This window comes from Cervus elaphus, chromosome 7 (genome assembly GCF_910594005.1).
Source record: "Cervus elaphus chromosome 7, mCerEla1.1, whole genome shotgun sequence".
NCBI classification, from domain to species: Eukaryota; Metazoa; Chordata; class Mammalia; order Artiodactyla; family Cervidae; genus Cervus; species Cervus elaphus.
In genome coordinates this window covers 30,495,795-30,512,276 of record NC_057821.1, presented here as the reverse complement: position 1 = coordinate 30,512,276, position 16,482 = coordinate 30,495,795, and the positions used below count along the sequence as shown (strand labels likewise).

Here is a 16,482-nt window from a genome sequence, read left to right as displayed (position 1 = left end):
TGGGTTGGTCATAACTTTCCTTCCAAGGAGTAAGTGTATTTTAATTTCATGGCTGCAATCACCATGTGCAGTGATTTTGGAGCCACAAAAACTAATGTCAGCCACTGTTTCCCGATCTAGTTCCCATGAAGTGATGGGACCAGAAGCCATGATCTTGGTTTTCTGAATGTTGAGCTTTAAGCCAACTTTTTCACTCTCCTCTTTCACTTTCATCAAGAGGCTTTTTAGTTCCTCTTCACTTTCTGCCATAAGGGTGGTGTCATCTGCATATCTGAGGTTATTGATATTTCTCTGGCAATCTTGATTCCAGTTTGTGTTTCTTCCAGCCCAGTGTTTTTCATGATGTACTCTGCATATAAGTTAAATAAGCAGGATGACAATATACAGCCTTGACATACTCCTTTTCTTATTTGGAATCAGTCTGCTGTTCCATGTCCAGTTCTAACTGTTGCTTCCTGACCTGCATTTAGGTTTCTCAAGAGGCAGCTCAGGTGGTCTGGTATTCCCATCTCTTTCAGAATTTTCCACAGTTTATTGTGATCCACACAGTCAAAGGCTTTGGCATAGTCAATAAAGCAGAAATAGATGTTTTTCTGGAACTCTCTTGCTTTTTCTATGATCCAGCGGATGTTGACAATTTGATCTCTGGTTCCTCTGCCTTTTCTAAAACCAGCTTGAACATCTGGAAGTTCATAGTTCACGTATTGCTGAAGCCTGGTTTGGAGAATTTTGAGCATTACTTTACTAGCGTGTGAGATGAGTGCAATTGTGTGGTAGTTTGAGCATTCTTTGGGATTGCCTTTGTACACACTTTCTATGTGTACAGGACTATAAGGGGGAAAAGCTTAGGAGAGCTAAATCTGTATTCCTTGAAGAACAGTTTGATCGCATTCCAGAGAAAAACAGAACCAATACCTGGAGGTGCCGGGGATTGAACCCAGGGCCTCATACATGCAAAGCATGCGCTCTACCACTGAGCTACACCCCCTTGCTGGCTACCTTCTTGCTAATACTTTTCTGGAAATTAATCTTATTTCCTAAGGCTCTGGGTTCCTGAGCATCTTGACAGTAGTGTTTAATGCCAAGTTTTAGGCCAGAGACCCTCAGAAACCAAAGAAGTATACTGATGCTCTAGCGTATAGAGGTTGTGCCAGGGATTGAGCCCGGGGCAAGGCAAAAGATTGGAACTTATCAGATAACCACAAGAAGTTTCCACTGTGGCCTTAAAACATGGTTGGGGTCTCCTATTATGCTTGACAAGAAATTAAATCAAGTCACAGTATCTGGCTCTTAGATTTCCTCCAAATATGTCTTAGTGGCTCAGTGGTAAAGAATCGGCCGGCCAATGTAAGAGGTGCAAGAGACGTGGGTTTGATCCTGGGTCAGGAAGATCCCCTGCAGTAGGAAATGGCAAACTACTCCTGTACTCTCGCCTGAAAAATTCCATGGACTAAGGAGCCTGGCAGGCCACAGTCCACGGGGCACCAAGAGTCAGACATGACTGAGTACACATGCACAAAAATGTCTTAAACTGAGACATCCAAGGCCATTGAAATTCAGCTTCTTTCTAGCCTAAAACGCTCCATGGTATTTGCTGTTTGTTTGTTCCATTGGAATATTAAGGACTAGATTTGATGGAGGAAAACCACAACCAATAAAACACCTTAGAGTGAAACATTCAGCCTTGCAGTGTAAGGGGCTTTTTCCCCCCGCCCTCTTCTAACCTATGCACCTGGGTAATTCAGCGGACCCACCAATAATCCAAAATCTCTTCTTCATAAGGCATGAATGAAACAACAGCTTTAGCAATGGAGAAGAGTGTTAGACTATGAGAGTGAGACCAAAGACAAACAGCCACAAGATATTAGGCTCAGTCATTCAGTTATTTAGGAAGGCAGGAAAAGCTATGTCATTACAAATGGAAAAAACTGCAGGAAATGTTTTAAAAATTCTTTTGGAAATGGGAGAAAGATTGGAAATGGAGAAGATGAGCAAGCTTTGCTCTTGTTAAACTCAAGATCTATGTGGTGCACACTTGTGAGAATATTACATGGCAAACTCAGTTACTCGCAGCCTTGGATTTGTGAGTAATCAGTAGACACAAGGATGTGGATGGTGGGTAAAGACAGAAAAGTGTGCTCATTAGTGATATTCGTAGGAAAATAAGTTTGTTCCTGGACATTTCTTGAATACTGGGATTTACTATGATTAAAACCATGTTCTTTGAACTACACAAGATGACCACAAGAAAACACATTTTCTGACAGTAGATTTCTAGTGGTTAACACCTTCTCCTTCTGGTTTGCCCATTAATGAACTTTTGCCAATATTCACAAAATAATTTTGAATTCCTCTTGAAATTGGAAGAATATAATTTGCCTGACAGACTTGTACCTTCAGTAGTTTTTAGCTCGTGAACTGCTAAGGAGGATTATTGTGACTGGTGCTATAAAATATGATGCTTTCCAATATTAAGAAGGTTTGCAGAAACACTTCTGGGTCATAACGTGTTGCACCTGGAGAAAACTGCCTGTCTATTGGAGTCTCAGGGATTCATAATAATAAGGTATACTTTTTTTTCTTTTTGCCCATGAACAAGCTGGGAATTTTAACAATTAAATATTTAGAGCTATAAACATGTTGAATAACTATTTTGTACACCTGAAACTAATATGATATTGTAAATCATCTATACTTCAATTTAAAAAAATCTAGACTATGGATTCATTTAATACAGAATTCTTATGAGGAATTAAACTTGTAAACTGAGAGCCAGAACACACTCATGCCACATATACTCAATTCAGAAAAGCTGAAAGTCAATGACATACAGGTTTAATACTGCACTGTCCAAAATGGTAGCCACTAGCCACCTTGAGTATTAAACACTTGAAAAGATGAGATGTGCTTTAAGTGTAAAATATATACCAGATCTCAAAGACTTAATATGATATTTAAAATTTAACTGATATCACTAATAATTTTTATTGACTACTTATCTAAGTGATGTTTGATATACCAAGTCATTTATATAGTCTTCTTAAATTAAGACCATCTATTTTTATTTTTAATGTGACTACTACAAAATTAAAAGTTATAAAAGTGACTCATTTATGGCTTTATTATATTGCTATTGGACAGCCATAGCTACAAGAAGATATTATATGTTTAGGTGCTATTCTGGGAGAACGCCAGAGCCATATGTGTGGACATGACATGAAGCATTTACTTGCATGATTTCCTTTGATAGTTATAGTATCCTTTTTGACATAGACATTATTAGCCTTATTTTTAAGATATTGAATGTAAAACTAATTATATTTTGTGAATTACCCAAGACCTCTCACTTCAATAGAATATAAAGGGATCATTACTGAATTAGGCAATAAAATACTAAATGATGCTGTTTGTCCAATCAAATGTTTCTTAATGAGATAAAATGCAAGCTTCTGAACTGAGGAGGGATAGGTAGCTAATGGATAGTTTCTAACACCAAGTTCCTGTATAGTGAATGTCCCTATATTGCCCCCTATTGCTTCTAAGTTTGTACCAATTTTCCATTTGCAACTTGATGCAGTTCTGATCTTGAAATATTGTTGATTATTTTCTTCTGACATAATGGCCAAGAATTGTTAGTAGAAAACAGACACTGTGAAACTGAAACAGAAGTTCAAAAAGAAGAAAATAATTCAAAATGACACAAGGGATAACAGAGTTTCAAGGGAAAAAAGTTGAAATAAAAAGGAAAAAAATGTATTTGTATCTGAGTCTTGATGACTTTACTGTCCATTTGCTTCCATTTTTCAGTATTCTTGGTCCCTTTGTGAAAGTTCAACAGAATAATTCTTAAAGAAGTGCTTATTTTCATTCTTTCCTGGATAATAAAATAGAAATAAGATGTGCAAATTCTAGATAGAGGCACAAGATTGAAAGAATGTCTTGTCAAAAAGAAAACTTGGGATGGTCTTGTAATTGTTTAAAAGTTTGAGAATGTTCACCAAAGCTCCTATTCCAATAGTTTAAAAAGGGGGTGGATTCAAGATGAAAAATCATATTTTCTGATTGGAAATTTTTTCTTGTGCATACCACTTCCACATATATACACTTATACAGTGTAGTAGTTCTTTTTCTACAGCTTCCCCCACCACCACCACCAATTTTTGTGATTAAAAAGATCACACACACGTTGAGTGTGTGCACAAGTGTGTGCACAACTCGACAGCACAAGTTCCTGAAAGCGCCACATGACGAAAGAAGGAGAAACACTCAAGAAAGTTACAGTGGGGATCAGGGGACCAACACCACCACGAGGTGAAGGTGCCCAGACTGATCTCAAGCCTGCTTTATTATACTTTTTGAGACTTGCTTGTACGTGTTTACATGAGCATAGAAGGCCAGGTGGCCTTCAATGATAATCCTATGCAGTTAACAATTAACATTTTTGTATCCCTGTTTTTCTGCCTCAAGGACAAGGACCCAGTTAATCTTTATGTGCCCCCCAGGCGCCAAAGATAGGAACAGTCTGTTGACAGCTTTCCATCCCCAGGCATACATCCTGCTTTCAAGATGTTTTTTGTTCCTTCTTGGATTCCTTCAGGAGTCACATACTGAGTCATGTCCTCTCAGCAAGATTGTTTAATTCTTTTGCCAGGGCTTTTAGTAGGCCCATCTCCTACACACACATGAAAGCAGAAATGAATTGTAAGTGCAAGAGGTTGTAGCATATCGTAATTTCTTAGCTCCTAGGAAAACAATTCCCTGGGTTTTAAAACTTTAAATAAAAGACCCCGGTGGAGTAGCAACCAAAAGACAGCAAGACACACACATTCTTTGATTGCGTTAGTGAAAATGCCGTAAACACTGTTGTCAGATGTAGACTCTTATCTGACGAGTTGCTAACTACCCGAAAGTAAAACCGAACTGCCGAAACCCGGGATCGAACCAGGGACCTTTAGATCTTCAGTCTAACGCTCTCCCAACTGAGCTATTTCGGCCACTTGTGAGCAATATACTTACTTGTTTCCTCAAAATAGCGGAATTTTCATTCGTGAGGGCTAAACTTATCTCGTTCAATATTGCGCATTCATTCGCCCCCATATATCCTGGCTCCCCTGAAATCCATGTCTAAAAATAGGATCCAATTCTAGGAGACAGTGGATGGGTTGATAGAAAAGAAGGGAAGTAAAAGGAGAGAAAGAGATGAAAAACAAAAAGCTGCATATATTTCTGCTTGGTCTCTTTCGGCTACTCCACTAACTAAAAGACTGCTCAGAAAACTGAGGGAATTCAGAATGAAATTATCGACTCATCTTTCAATTCTTTTTCTGTCTTGCTCTTCAATGACAAGGCTGAAAGGATCATTGGGCACGTTAATGTGGAGACCGGCTCCTTGCTTCGGCTGGAAGAAATTCCGAAGGAGCCAATTCTTCTCTTTTATCCACTCTCTTTTCCTGGCTTTCCTTATGCTGACACGTGGCCGGTTAGTGCCAGGACCAGAGAATAGAAACCGGAACCACTTAAAGGCAATCCGTCGGATAATGTGTTTATTTCCATGTGAGCAAGCAAAACGTGTTTTTAAAACGAGAAAAGTAGATGCATGTGTATGGTTTCCAATCCTCTCATAAAGAAAGGATACACCACTACTGAACGACACCTCTCACAACAGAAAGATCCCGAGGATCCTTTTTGAAATAGTAATCATATTTCTGAGGAAGTCTTCAAAGATTGGATAGTTGGCCGGATACAAAAGCCATTGTTTCAAACCCCACTATTTGTTAAACCTTTAAATTATATCCTCTTAAACTGCGACCCAGAGAAGGCAATGGCACCCCACTCCAGTACTCTTGCCTGGAAAATCCCATGGACAGAGGAGCCTGGTAGGCTGCGGTCCATGGGGTCACTAAGAGTCGGACACGACTAGGCGACTTCACTTTCACTTTTCACTTTCCTGCATTGGAGAAAGAAATGGCAACCCATTCCAGTGTTCTTGCCTGGAGAATCCCAGGGACGGGGGAGCCTGGTGGGCTGACGTCTGTGGGGTCGCACAGAGTCTGACACGACTGAAGTGACTTAGCAGCAGCAGCAGCAGCAAGCTGCGACCCTGGGAGAAATGGAAAGGTAGCAAACCAAATAACACCGTTTCTGCTCTTAAGACATTTCATCCCATCAGTTCTTTCCAAGGTTCCCTCCCCAGCAGGAACCCCAACTGCCTGGAGGCATTTTTTCTGCAATCACCAGGAAAGATTTCCGAGTGGAACTTTTTCCCTGACTTCAACCCCTCTCCTTTTCTCTTTCCTATTCTTATAAAATTTTTCAGTTCTTCTCCTCCTTAAGAAAAGATGAACTACAGTCTGAGAGAAGGTATTTCAATGTTTATGTTTAAGGAAAGACCATTATCTGTGAAGAACTTTTACAAAACACTAAGAAAAAGACTAAAATCTCATTAAGAACAAATTAACAGGCAGGTCAAAAAAAGAGAATACCCAAAATAACCAATAAGCAATTTAGAAGGTGCCCAACATAATATGCTTTGAGGGAAATGTAAATTTAAAAACTGAATGAGATAATACTTCCCTTCACCCGAATCAATTACCTTAAGAGAACGGATAACATCAAGAGCTGCTGAGCATGTGGAGCAACTGAATAGTCACTCTCACACTGCTGATGAGACTGTAAACTGGTGCACACACATTAGGAAACCATTTGGAAATATAGACTAAAATTAAATATACATATAAGCTATTCCCCCCCCCCCAATAAAAAAACTCCTCAGCTGCATTTACACCCAAGAGAATCGCATGAGTATTTTCCTTGAAAGACGTATACAGGAATGCTAGTGACCACATTAGACATTTCAGATCAAAACTAGGAGCAGTCTAAATATACATCAACAGTAAAATGGATTAAAACGTTTTGATGCATAGTATTCATACAATGGATTACTATGAACAGTGAAAAAAGAACTACCTATATTAGCAACAATATGGATGTATCCAACTTAAAAAAAAATGAATGAAAAATCCATATTCAAATCAGTACATATTGTATGATTCTACTTATATTATTTCAAAACACACTATGGTGATAGAAGTTAGAACTATGGTGATAGAAGTTAGAGAGTGGTATTGATTGGGATGAGTCACAAGGAAGCTACTGGGGGTTGAAATATCATCTATCTTTGCCAAAGCTATTGGTTACATGGCATGTAACCCATCAAGCTGAATAATTAAATTTCATCCATTTTTGTTTATATTAATTAAGCCTCAATTTAAATAACAAAAAAAAGAAGAGAAGAAAAAAAAAGATCTCCTTGGATACCTCTTTGCCTCCATTACATCTTATCTCTTTATTAGTATTTGAATTTCAGATTGTGGTCTGCAGGCTGGTATCTGGCTAAGAATTGTTTCTTACCCATCTGAGGAACTTTTTATATAAAATGGACAGTACCGGGACATAGGGCTCCTTTTGTTGAATACAGTAGAAACAATTTCAGGGGCTTTCAGAATTTCAGAAATAATAATCTCTGGAATAAGAAAATAACAGTACCTGAGAGGCACCTGCCAAGTGAATTTTAATAAAAATTAATAAAATGTGTAGGGCTTCCCAGTAGTAGCTCAAATGATAATCTGCCTGCAATAAAATGTGTATATCTGGATAAGTTCTCAAATTTCAGTCTCCAATTCAGAAAGAGTTGAGCTTTTTGCCTTCAGCTAAAATTTGGTGGGAGTGTAAATTCAGATACAAGTCTTTAGACAGCTTCCTCTAAAAAATATTTTAGATTCTCTTACAGATTCTTTCTCCCTCAGCATTCCTCTACCAATCCAGAGTTTTACCCCCATGGCCAGCCGTGCACCTCGCCCCCAATCAGACCAAGTCTCAGCTTATGCAGGGGAAAGGCTGAGCTGGAAACTTAAGTAAAGAAATTAGAATGCAGTGTGAAAATTTACACGAGTGTCTCAACACGGAGATTAAAATGCGTGGAAATGCAACTATAAGTGTGCAAAACTGTGCAAATTCCATCAAGGAGCACATAGGATGAAGGAGAGGAGCCCAGCTGACCTGAAAAGGAAGAGGCGGAGTGGGGTGAAGTGCAGGAAGAAAAGGAGAAAAGGGACAGAAAGGAAGTGGGCAGAGGAAAAGCATCCTCAAAATTATTAGGATTTGAGGGAGGTTGGTGGTCCAGGCTCCATATCTTTCCGTCTTTTCGTCCAGGTATGAGAGGAGAGATTGTTCTCTCGAAGGATGTAGGCTTGTCGCAGAAGAGGATCTGGCTCCTCTAGTCCAAGACTATCTTGGCTTGGGAGCGCCTCGCAGCTCTTTGCATCGTCGGATGGACAAGTGGAGTGCCTTGGGGACGTACTTGAGGTGAGTTTTCTTTTAATGTTCCAGAACCGCTGGGATGGGTAGCTTGGAAGCTGAACAGATGCCTCGGTTTTCGCGCTTGGACGCTGTGGGAGAGTCGACCTGTGGCAGCTGCAGCTTTGAGATCCAAGGAAGCGTCTTACTTCTTAAGGTTTTGTTTGAAACGCGAAATATGAGAAAGTTTCTGTTGCTCGCTCCACACAGTTCCAAATCTTTCTCCTGAAGAAACTCTTCCTAACATTTGCAACAGGCTCCTTTACTCCTTACATGATGCTAGGAGTAGTCTCAAAGGAGTCTGAAGAGCAGAACAGGAACTGAAGACCTTGGTTGCAGAAAGCCAGTCACAGAACAAAGGGTGATACCTACAGTGGAAACCACTCTCCCCTCACTCCTAGTACAGGCACAAAGGCAATATAGAGGACTCCTTCACAAGCCAAGGGGATGACCTCAAAATTGGCTGTACAGATGACTTGTGACAACTGATGGACAGTTACAGCTTCCTCTGGAGATTAAGAAAAGGAGAGGGTGCATTATGGAAGACTTCCAGGTTTCCTGGCTTCTGTAGATGGAAAAACAGACTGCTTTCTGAACATTTAGCAGATTTCTTGCCTGGTTTTCCCTTGTGTGGCTGAAATTTTTTTTTTTAAGTGCATCCTCCTGTGGATCTATTTAGGCATTGTGAGGCCAGAATCTGAAACTGTACAAACAGCTCTAACTTGGAGATACGCATTGTTCAGTAGTTTGGAAGGAGGGTGTCCCTGGAGAGTACGTAGATTGAGGTTGAAACGGATGTATTGGGATTGGGAGTACAAGAGTTCATTATCTATCTGTAGAAAACAAAGAAATGAGTTTTCCCCTGGATTGATTTTGGACCCTGGAGTTCAGAATGTTTGCCATTTCAGACTGCAAACTTTCCTAAAATACCCGTGTGTGCTAAGTCTCTTCAGACTCTTTGTAACCCCATGGATTGTAGCCCGCCAGGCTCCTCTGTCCATGGGCTTCTCCAGGCAAGAATACTGGAATTGGGTAGCCATGCCCTCCTCCAGAGGATCGGATCAAACCCATATCTCTTATGACTCCTGCATTGGCAAGTGTTCTTTACCACTAGTGCCACCTGTGAAGCCCCTTAGAATACCCAGAAAAATACTATTTCCCTTTATAGATTTCTGCTGAGGTGACTGCCGTCTTTTCCTCATTTATCATTTGTTTGTAGCTAAACAACTTTTATGTAAGCTCCAGAGTTTGAGGGTCTCTGATGGAAAAAGTGACCACCAGTGCATCAAGTTGTCAACTACTGGCAGTGAAGTCTAGTGAAATATTTTAGTGAAATCTTCTTCAGCCTCCTGCAACCTGGGTTAGGAAGGAGCTAGAATAAAAGAACCACAAAAGAACTTCAGTGATTAACTTTCTGACAAGGACTCAGGTGGCCTGTCCATTAGGTCAACACAGACCACCATTTGCTGATACTTTCAGATTCCATACAAGTGGGAATTGGATGGTTGGGAAAAACTTGCTTTTTATAACTTTTTGGTGGTGGTGACTGCTGAGAATGCTTAGAGAGATTCGGTCAATAACAGAGCTAACAATGGGTAACCTTAGTGAATGGGCACGATTCCTTCCTGTGTAAGGTTAAGAAAGAATTGCCATAGCCAAGAAGACTGAGTTTGACAAAGATATTTCAGGCAGCAAGAGGTCTTAGGGTATGTGGGCAAGAAGAATATGTGAAAATGTGGGTACTGGGGATGGAAACCAGTGTCTTATGCATGCTAAGCATGCATTCTATCACTGAGCCATACCCCCAGGTCCTCATTGAGTTCTCAGAAGACTTTTCATACCTTCTAGTGACCAGCATTGCATCTGAAGACCAAGTTATCAAAACAAAACAACCTTAAGTTCAATTCTGCTATTTCTAAACTCCTTAGCTTTATCCTCTCTCAGGCATGGTTGTTCCAGGAGAAAGAAACCTTAATGATAGAAAGAAAGGCACTGTTCCTGATTTGCAGTCAGCGTGTGAGGAACTTGCCTCCAAGTTGGATTCCCATCAGATTAGATTGCCTGAATTGCACTTCCATTCCATCACTTGGGTGAGTCCTCGGACACAGCGTTCTCCTGCAATCTTTTTGAATATTATTCTCTGTATTCTTTTGACTCTTGGATACATTGCACAGTCCAAAAAATAAAACAAAATTTACTTAAGTGCATGTTAAAATACTCCAAAATTGAATATGAATAGAAAAAATCTAACTCTATTTCAAAAGGATAATATAACCTTATCCAAGAGAAAAATAGAGAACCCATCCAAGTCAATGTTTTACACAGTACTTTATCCCAATTGTAAAGACAAGAAAAAAGGCAAACAAATTGTAACCCCTATGTAGAAGGGTTATTGTTTGTAGTGTTAAGGGTATGTCAATTCTGATATTTTGTGTGAATTTTACTTTTATTTGGTATGTGTGAATTTACCTTTGTGTGATTGGGGAAATGAATACATATATTGTTGAAGTTCAGGGGTTTCACTATGGGGTGAAGAGGTAAGTAACAAGTAACTGTTGGCACTGGATAGGAAATGTATATGTGTGTGTGCATGCATGTATGTATGTGTATCTGTCATTTTCCCTCTAGATCTAATAGGGCTAGGAAAGCTAATACCTCAGTATCAATAAGTAATGCTAGCCCAATATCTTGATTTTTGAATATTGATCCCCACTAAAAGGAAACGGAGCTACTAGTAGGATTCACAGACTCTAGGGCTGGACCAGAGATAGTGTAAGATGTACCTGAGATGCCTTTCCATACTATAATAAAAGTGCTCAAAAATCATGAGGATAATTCAAAAGGATCCAGAAACCAACCTGAAGGGCCTCTCACTGGTCAGATCAGGGACACTTTGAGATGAATAATGACAATAAATGATTACAACCCTTGGATACTTAAATGAATGAATATGGAAGAAGAAAATTTTTTCCTTACAGTGGTATGCCAACTAATAAATGCAAGGGAAATAATGAAGTTTTAAAATCACCATTTAGCCACCATCAGAATAATAGATTCTGGCAAATACATAAATCAGTGCTAAAAGCATAGGAGAAATTTTGATAAGGATCAGAATATTTATATAGTCTCAGGGTATCCCTTCCTGATTACTTGTTAATTATAAGAGGGAAAATAAGTTTACAGGGAAAGAAACCTATTAGACACAGCTTTAACCAACTGATCAAAACTGACATCACTAATGATATTAGACAAGACTTCTTATTAGCATTAAATGTCCTGAATTTAATCACTGTGCTGTGGCAAGGAAGTGTGCTTGCTTTTAAGATATATAGGAAATACTCAGAGATCAAACCCAGGTCTCCTGCATTGCGGCAGATTCTTTACTGTCTGAGACACCAGGAAGCCCCCAATATCATTAAGATATATAGGGGAAAGAGGTAAATTGGGAGGTTGGGATTGACATATACACATTACTATATATCAAATAGATAACTAACAAGGACTGTTAGCATAAGAAACTCAATAGCATGAGAAACTCAATACTCTGTATTGACCTACATGGGGAAAGAATCTAAAACAGAGTATAGCTGATTTATATAGCATATGTATAGCTGATTTACTTTGCTGTACAACAGAAACTAAGACATTATAAATCAACTATACTCCAAAAAAATCTTTTTAAAATAACCATGTTAAAAAAAGAACTATATACTGATGTATAAAATAAAAAGGTTATGATGGAAGTATTTAAGAAGATTGTGGATAAAAAGATATAACACCTGAAAATTGCTCTCAGTTTAGAAAAATATACTTTGTCTGAGTAATTGTATATTCCACAGTTGTTGGTTACTGAGGGAGAGGCAACCCAGTGTTCTGAAATGACCCCAAGATTTGGACAGTATGTGCTTCCCTAGTGGTTCCCATTATATTGAAAACATTGCTAAGCAGAGACAAAGATGAAAATTTCCCAATTTACATTTGAATTTAAGAAATGTTTTGCCCTATTTTCCCTGTTAATATGATGGCACACTTCTTTTGAGTTTGGGGGATCTTTGCAGAGTAGACTGAATAATGGCTCCCAAAGATAGCAGGTCCCAAGCCCCAGAATCTGTGGATGTTACCTTATATAGAAAAAGGTCTTTGCAGCTTTAATTATATTAACGATCTTAAACTGGGGAGATTACTTTGGATTATACGGCTAGGCCCAAAGTAATCACAAGTGTTTTTAAAAGAGAAGGGCAGAGGGATTTCACATATAGAGAGGAGAAGGCAGTGTGACCACGGTGGCAGAGATTGGAGCAAGGCCGCCACAGGCTAAGGAATGCCACCAGCCACCAGAAGTTGAAAGAGGCAAGATTGGGCACACACACCCCAGAGCCCCTGGAGGGAGCACCACTGGCCAACACCCTGATGTCTGTCTAGTGATACTAATTTTGGCTTTCTTGCCTCCAGAAGGGTAAAGAACAAATTTCTGTCGTTTTAAGCCCCCAGGTTTATGCTAACTTGTTATGGCCTCTGTCGGATACTAATAGACTTGTGCTCTGCCAGCTACCTTGAGAGGTTTTGAGGGTCATGAAGTCTAAAGAGTGCACCACCGAAACGAATGTCCTAGGTTCTTGTGAGCAGGCAACGAATAAAGGAATAAAGAAAAAACACAGTTTAAGCCACAGTTGGAGGTGCCGGGGATTGAACCCGGGGCCTCGTACATGCGAAGCACGCGCTCTACCACTGAGCTACACCCCCTCACTGAATCACCAGCTGTGAGGTTTCTTCAGGAAATAGGTCACCACATTCTGTGGGCCTCTCCCCAACTGGTGTTTGTTGTTTTAGCAGTATTATGTGTTGCAGCAGGATTTATGACTTTTTTAAGACAAAGGAGACGTCAGGGAGTTGTGAAGGATACTGATTCTTTCTTTAGCAAATAAAACTTGAAGTGGAACAAAAAATACTGAAATTGTGTCAGAAAATTGATCGAGTTTTCCGTAGACAAAACACTTCTTGCTATTTGATGTTTGCTTTACAGGAATGTTAAGGACAAGATTTTAATGGGAAAACCCCAGGTGAAAATAAAAATCACCATCAATTCGTTCAGCGATTCATTCCCAACACTCTATTCATTTTTATTACATCCTGAAGGCAACTAAGAAGGTTCATAGAATGGTCTAGGAGAATGGTGCTCAAGGTATGAATTAAGCGGGCAGATTCAGGGATGGAAAGAAGTGTGGAATTTTAAAAGCAAGTTAGTAGGTAGTTAGATACAGGTTGGAGAGACCTATTGGATTTACAGAGCAAGAAACAAAGTGGGAGGCACATAAAAGAGAGCCCCATCATTCAAGAAATAGGAAGAAAAGCAAAAAAGAAGTTAATTGTTCTTTTGCACCCTTGGCAATGAAAGTAAGGAGCCCTAAAAACTGGACCAAGCTGTGCACCCTGCGTTAACCACATGTTGCTTTCTCTCTTAAATTACAGAGGTAAATTTCCTTGGAGAAGTCTATGATTGGAAAGGGGGAAAAATTCCATCTGGACCTGAGCCCTAATGTAATACATAAAACCAATGGTGAAAATTCATGATATTCTTTTACATGTTTAGTCTGTATTCACCTTTTGCAACTTGATGAATTCCTGTACTTCAGTTCAGTTCAGTTGCTCAGTCGTGTCTGACTCTTTGTGACCCCATGGACTGCAGCACGCCAGGCTTCCCTGTCCATCACCAACTCCTGGAGCTTGCTCAAACTCATAACCATCGAGTTGGTGATGCCATTCAACCATCTCATCCTCTGTCATCCCCTTCTCTTCCTGCCTTCAATCTTTTCCAGCATCAGTGCCTTTCCCAAAGAGTCAGTTCTTTGCATCAGGTAGTCGAGTATTGGAGTTTCAGCTTCACCATCAGTCCTTCCAATGAATATTCAGGACTAATTTCCTTTAGGATTGGCTGGCTGAATCTCCTTGCAGTCCAAGGGACTCTCAAGAGTCTTCTCCAACACCACAGTTCAAAAGCATCAATTCTTCAGCACTCAGTTTTCTTTATAGTTCAACTCTCACATCCATCCATGACTACTAGAAAAACCATAGCTTTGACTAGATGGACCTTTGTTGGCAAAATAATGTCTCTGCTTTTTAACAAGCTGTTTAGGTTGATCATAACTTTTCTTCCAAGGAGCAAGTGTCTTTTAATTTCATGGCTGCGGTCACCATCTGCAGTAATTTTGGAGCCTAAGAAAATAAAGTCTGTCATTGTTTCCACTGTTTCCCCATCCATTTGCCGTTAAGTGATGGGACCAGATGCCATGATCTTAGTTTTCTGAATGTTGAGTTTTAAGCCAACTTTTTCACTCTCCTCTTTCACTATCATCAAGAGGCTCTTTAGTTCTTCGATTTCTTTCATAAGGGTGGCATCATCTGCATATCTTAGGTTACCGACGTTTCTCCCGGCAATCTTGATTCCAGCTTGTGTTTCATCCAGTCCAGCATTTCTCATGATGTACTCTGCATATAAGTTAAATAAGCAGGGTGACGATATACAACCTTGACGTACTCCTTTTCCTATTTGGAACCAATCTGTTGTTCCATGTCCAGTTCCAACTGTTGCTTCTTGACCTGCATCAGATTTCTCAGGAGGCAGGAAAGATGGTCTGGTATTCCCATTTCTTGAAGAATTCTCCAGTTTGTTGTGATCCACACAGTCTTATGGTTGGAGCATGTGAATGCATTTCTCTTAACACAGTAGATACAAGTGGCAAAAAGACATCATAAAATTGTACTTTGAAAACAAAAAGAGAAAAAATATGTCAACAGAATAGAAAATGACCTATTACTCCTATTAAAGAAAGTCTGGCTCCTGAGCGCTAGCTCTTACTCTTTCTTTGAAGAGGTAAATCCTAAAATGAAGACATTTAACTTGGGAAAGATCTTATCCTACTTAAAATGTTGATGAAATCAAAACTACAATGAGATATCAGCTCACACCAACCAGAATGGCTATCCTAAAAGAATCCAGAAGCAATATATACTGGAGAGAGTATGGAAAGAAGGGAACCCTCCTACACTGTTGATGGGAATGTAAACTGGTAGAGCAGCCATTATGGAGCAAAATATGGAGATTCCCTAAAAAACTAAAAATAGAGCTATTGTATGACCCTGCAACCTCACTCTTGGGTCTATATCCAGATAAAAACATGATCTAAAAGAATACACTCACCTCAGTGTTCATTGCAGCACTGCTTACAGTAACAGAAGCAACCTAAATGTCCATCAATAGAGGAATGGATAAAAAAGATGTGGTACATATATACAATGGACTATTATTCAGCCATTAAAAATGAAATAATACCACTTGCAGCAACATGGATGGACCTAGAGATTGCCAAACTGAGTGAAGTAAGTCAGACAGAGAAGGAGAACTATCGTATGACGTCCCCTATATGTGGAATCTAAAAAACAAAGGATCCAAATGAACTTACAAAACAGAAAGAGACTCACAGACTTAGAAAACAAATTATGGTTGCTGGGGGGAAGGATGAGGGGAAGGGATACTTAGGGACTTTTGATGGCCATGTATACACTGCTATATTTAAAATGTATAAGCAACAAGGACCAGTTGGATAGTATATGGAACTCTGCTCAATGTTATGTGCAGCCTGGACAGGAGGGGACTTTAGGGGAGAACGGATACATGTATATGTATGACTGAATTCCTTCACTGTCCACCTGAAACTATCACAACATTGTTAATAGGCTATTCCCCAATACAAAATAAAAAGTTTTCTTATAAAGTTGCTGAGCAGAAACAAAGGCATGAGCTTCCTAGTTCATATTGGAAGTTAGCACCATCTTGACTGCAAAACTAGCAAAACATTTTATTTAAAAGAAACTTGACATCTAATTCAATTATGTATACTGATTTAAAAATACTAGTAAATATCATATTACCACGAGAGGGGAGACAGTGTCAATTATAAGAATACAAAACTGGTTCAACAATAGAAATACATTTTTGCAATTGTTTTTACTACATTAGAATAGGAAGTAGGAAATTATTAATAAAATAAGCCATATATTTATAATATATAATCATTTTAACCCACATTGGAGCACTCAAACCAGTGACTCTCAAACTTTAACGTGCAG

The 16,482-nt window shown here is 39.3% G+C and overlaps 3 non-coding genes across 3 annotated transcripts; all 3 read right to left on the bottom strand.

The window, feature by feature from the left end:
• Nucleotides 1–916: 916 nt before the first annotated feature.
• TRNAA-UGC lies at nt 917–988 on the bottom strand. Its single transcript has one exon. It is a non-coding gene; the product is annotated as a tRNA-Ala (tRNA).
• A 3,933-nt stretch (nt 989–4,921) lies between these two features.
• Nucleotides 4,922–4,994, bottom strand: TRNAF-GAA. Its single transcript has one exon. It is a non-coding gene; the product is annotated as a tRNA-Phe (tRNA).
• An 8,032-nt stretch (nt 4,995–13,026) lies between these two features.
• TRNAA-CGC lies at nt 13,027–13,098 on the bottom strand. The gene has a single exon. It is a non-coding gene; the product is annotated as a tRNA-Ala (tRNA).
• Between the last annotated feature and the right edge of the window lie 3,384 nt (nt 13,099–16,482).